Source organism: Ornithodoros turicata, chromosome 3 (genome assembly GCF_037126465.1).
Source record: "Ornithodoros turicata isolate Travis chromosome 3, ASM3712646v1, whole genome shotgun sequence".
NCBI lineage: Eukaryota > Metazoa > Arthropoda > Arachnida > Ixodida > Argasidae > Ornithodoros > Ornithodoros turicata.
In genome coordinates this window covers 34,971,643-34,976,985 of record NC_088203.1, presented here as the reverse complement: position 1 = coordinate 34,976,985, position 5,343 = coordinate 34,971,643, and positions in this window count along the sequence as shown.

The following is a 5,343-nucleotide window of genomic DNA, read 5'->3' as shown; positions in this document are numbered from 1 at the left end:
TTCTATGGAGAAATTAAGTTGGCCGGAAGATGTAAATTTCTACACTGGCGTGCCAACTTACAAACCCTTTACTGAGCTGCATCGCTACTTGGACAATTGAAAAGAAGGAAACCATGTAAAATGCAGCAAGCAATGAAGCTCCCCAAGGCAGAAAAAAGGAAGCTGTCTACTGAAAATCAGCTGTTTCTTGTTCTCGTCATGCCACGTTTCCGACTTTTCCAGTGGCACCTTGGGCACTTGTTTTGCGTCTCAGCGGCCTCGGTGGCTCAGTCGGTAGCGTGTTCGCCTTCTGATCGCGGGTTCGGACCCGGCCGAGGACGCCAGCAACTTGGTGGTTGGGTACAAGTTGCTTCCCGCTACAAGGCCACAAGGCAAGGGTACAAGTTGCTACAAGGGCACGCCGTCTTCCGCGAGGGACGTTAAATACGGGGTGCCGTGTGATGAGCTTTCATCGCATGTTAAAGAACCCTCAGGTGGGCAAAAGCAATCCACAGACCGACCGCTGTGGCGTCGCTCATGATCTCAATTGTCTCGCGACGTAAACCCCCAATTATTATTATTTTACGTCTCAGCAGGACTAGCATCCAGGATACGAACCTCTTTCATCGACTTCTTGTACACAGTATTGTGCCAGCTAACACTCCGGCTACCGAGCAATGTAATCTATGCAAATATGCCACCTCAGTATACAACCTAAGTACCCGACAACAAGAGTCATGGTTGATGTCAGAGATCAAATGCGACTTGCATAGCTCGTGGGGGTTGCAGCATTGAACTTACTGACTACAGTTGCTCCCGATGGAACGTTGACCTTCGTTTCAGAGCTGATCACATGCAGGCCGTGTCTCGGATCGCGAAATTGTGCTAAAGGGTGGATTCCTTGACCTAGAATTCAGCCGTAATGACCCAGTTATGGCCAACAAAGGTTTTAGAACTGAGACCTGCTTGAGAAGAAGGCTGTAAGCGTCAAAATTCCTGCGTTCCTTACAAATGAACAGTTCAGTAGTGAGTCGCTAGTGCTCGAAACCCATGCAGTTCCAGCTTTGAGGATTCACATTGAACGCCGAATACAAAGAATAAAGACCTATACACATCCTTGACAAAAACATCCCAATATCTGTGGGACCTATATATAGTAATCGAGATATGGAGATATGGGATCAGGGCTGTTGACCACTTTGTCCTTATGAAAAGCTGCGCAGTTACTGTGTCTACCTTATGCTCCTCTTGAAACCTTCACGTTATATACGGGGGGTGTTCAACTCAAACCGGGACTTTTCATTTTTCGCAAAATTAAAATGAACTTACAGGCGAGAAATTATTTTTATTTTTCAACGTAATCTCCAGCTGCACTAATGCACTTGTCCCAGCGTTTCACGAGGGCTTGGATGCCAGCAGCGTAGAAATCCTTACCGGCGCGTATGATTGGACCGCATTCTTGCCCTCGTCGTCGCAGCTGAAGTGGCGGCCCTCAAGGAACGCATTCAGTGTCCCGAAGAGATGGAAATCGCTAGGGGCGAGGTCTGGACTGTAAAGGGGATGTGCGATACAACTCCCAGCCAAGTTCCTGTAAGGTGCATATCGTGAGATGCGCGGTATGAGGGCGTGCACTGCCCTGTAGGGGTAGGACTCCTTTGGTGATGAGGCCCGGCCGCTTTTGCTTCAGCGCCTTATGCACATCCCTGTGAACCTGGCAGTAATATGCAATATTGATGGTGGTAACACTGGGCAGAAAATCAACATGAACAACGCCAGCCTTGTCCCAGAAAACCGTGGCCATGACCTTACCCGCAGACGGGATGCCTCGGAACTTCTTGGGAGCTGGCGCGCCCGGATGCTTCCACTGTTTTGACGCGCGTTTAGACTCAGGAGCGAAATGGTGCAACCACGTTTCATCGCACGTTATGACCCGATCATGAAACGGCTGTCCTTCAGTGTCGAGACGGTACCTTAGCCCTTTGGAGATTTCCAGTCTTCTCTGCCGGTCAAACACGGAGAGCTGCCTCGGGACCCTACGTGCACTAACTTTCCGAAACTGGAGGTGTTCATGAATGATAGTGTTCAACGTTCTCACAGAAAGGTCCGTCTTTTGAGCCAGTTCGAGACATGTTATCTGTCGTCCTTGAGGATCAGGCGCTCCACAAGTTGGATGTTCTCAGGAACTCTGACACTGGGCTCCCACCCCGGCCGGGATCGTCCTACACTTATGTACGGCCGTCTCGGAACCGTTTGCACCACTCAAACGCTTTGCTGCGGTTAAGTGTTTCGTGGCCATACTGAGCCTGAAGTCTTCTGTGAATTTCAGATGACTTTAAACCTTCATTCACGACAAACTTCATGACAATTCGCTGTGCGATATGCGCGCTCACCTCGTTGTCGGCCTTCTTGTCCAGCACGTGTCTTCTGTTTTGCACAAACTTTGGACCACCACGTGATAGACGCGGAGGCCTGTCGCGTGTGAAAATGACGCAAAGAAGTGGCGTGAGCCATTTGTCCACTCAGGAGACAGAAATAATAAAGGTACATCTCATTTTGCGCATTTTCAGTCAATATGGGGTGCGCATGGGCAATATGGGGTCCATATTGCCAAGCTTTAGCCAGTATCGGGAATCCTGACAAAACAGGTCTCTGTATCGCCAATGCTCAGCCAATATGTGTCCAATATTGTGTGCTGCCTGGGTAACGTCCCTCATGTCCGAGGATTAAAAGCATTTCTGCACGAGCAAATCTGCAAACGAATTATCGGTAGCAGACAAGCTGTTCATTTTATTAGTATCACAGGCGTACACATTGACTTATCCCCAGGTATAATTAAAAATTAAATCTTCACAAATCACAGGTTATGACAGGTTACACAGGTTACCTGACAATTACAAATGTCAGGTATACGAGATCTGTCCCAAAAATAATGAAATCGATTAAACTTACCTTTATTTTGAAAACATGCGATTGCACTGAATCACGTGATGGTGTACCTGAGATCCTCGTGACTACCTCGACGTCCACTTAAGCAGCCCTCACTGAGAATGTTAAAAAATGCTTATTGCTTTTGAGACGGACCTCGACTAGGATTCTTGCAGGCCTTCCTATCTCCTTCAAAGTACACACATTCAGCACTAGCACACTTAACCAATTCAGTAAAGCATTCAAGCATGCAGATTCACAAAAGTAGCCTTTTTGTATGTCATTACTCCTTCTGCTGGTGTCACAGTGGCAGAGCGGAACGAATGTAGAACTCTCTTCCTTATGTTTTTCCATTGCAAATCATCAAATTTATTCCTTTCAAATTTCAAGAATCGAGGTCCCTACACAACAAAATATGTCCATTTCACCCCTGCCAAGACCATCCGTTCAACTTTCTAGTATAACATGGCCCCGATTAAGCTAGGGGTATTTTTGATTAAATGTTACGCAGAAGTTATGCTGCCGTAGTTAGCATTGTTGGCATGTCACGAGGTGAGTAGGGGCACTTGACTTGAAGCACGCCATGTGTGCAGGACTCAGTAGGCTAGAAGACTATCTGGAGTAGCTCTAAGCCAGGTTGTTTCAGGGCAGACGAGAATTCCGCAAGATATGACGATAATGTCGTAGTCAAGCGGCGACAGAACTTCTCTGTAGCGCTCGACGGCTGCAGGTTCATTCACTATGCCACACCTATACAGGGTGTTTCACGAAAAGCCCCCGGTTGGATAATTTGTGAACAGGTGGCGCTATCGAGGAAATTTCTTTTTGGTAAAAATCCTTGGGACATCGACCATGAACTGAGTAGTGATCAGCTCGTGTGCGTACGCTCATTAATTAGATAAACATCGTAACTTTTAACTTTTACTTCGAACGCTTACGAAAAATATTGCAAAAAAAAAAAACAAAAACGCATCGACACTTAGCGATTTTCGGAGTAATTATTCTGTTTCGGTTTACATATTTCTTGCGCAGAGTAGCTCACTAATGCGCTGTTTGGATGAGCTATCCGGCTGCCAATTTTGTGTTCATCCGCCGGGTTGACATACGGGGTTGACGGAAGATTAATAACGCCGCAAGAGACGCTTTGACGCTTTGATATTAGAGAGTTTTAGTGTATCGTACGCTATCGCCTTTGCGTACGTAGGGGATGGCGTAGTGGTTCTGCGCAGTGCGCCAAGCTCTCTTTATGTTTTGCGCGTGCGCATAACCACCAACGCTATTCCTTACGTACGCAAAGGCGATAGCGTACGATCCACTAAAACTCACTATTGAGCACTGCTGACTCTGTCGTTCCGTAGGTGAGATAGCATGCTGTTATCATGGATGATGACGAACGCGCCGCGAGCGCTGTGAACTAGTCGGTGCACTCTTAAAGGGGCCGCAAAGAGGTATACAAGGTGCGCATTTCTCTGCGTTTTATTATTACAACTTAGGCAGTGAGACCCCCTAGCAGTTACTAGCGCTCAAAACCAAAAGGCGCTTGCATACGGATGAAATATTCAATGCACTATTTCGCTTTTTAGCTCCGCCCTGCGCTCTAACTTGACGTCATTTTGACGTGGCGCTTTCTTCACCAATTACGATCAGGGGATCCACGTGTGATTTTATTTCACTTGCGGAAATGGACTAGATGAATGTAAGTCTTCTTCTATTCAGAATCAAAACAGTTACAACCCCAAACTGGTAAAGAAATGCGTTTAATTTAGGTATCACACGCGCATTATGTTTTCCGCGCAGTAGCACGCAGCACACAGCTGGCGCGAATGAATATCCGGCATTACAACTTAGGAATATTAGGCTAGGTGCACCATGAGTCATCCTCGTGATCTTCGAATGGTTCCGACGACTGGGCTGCCGTACTTTGGTTTCAGCCAAGCAGCATCGCGTGACCAGCTCACGTAGCACAGTGATTAGCGTGCTGGCCATGTCATGTCGTGACTGCGACGCACCCGGGTTCGAATTGCGTCATATGATAGCAGCCCGATTGTTGACGTTTGCGCAAGCTGAAGATGTTGGAGATGTCATGAAGCTGAATTCCGGAACCACAGAGCGCAAAATGTAGTTCCACACAAACAAACGGAGCACTCCGCCTCACAGCTGATAATGAAGTCTGTTTTTTGGCTGGTAATTTGAAACGTCATGTTCGCAGCTCGACCTCGCGATTGGATGGCAAAAGGCTACGCAACCATATGACGTATGCGTGTCGGAGAGAGGCGCGCTGGTTACTCATCTTTGAAAGCATTTATGTGGGTCACTGAACTGGCGCGAGCCGAACGAAATGTATATTTGGGTATTATGACCTGCTTTCTTTCATGGAGTACCATTATTTGTGAAATGTTTGGCGGCCTGTTTACGGCCCCTTTAACAATTAACTACACC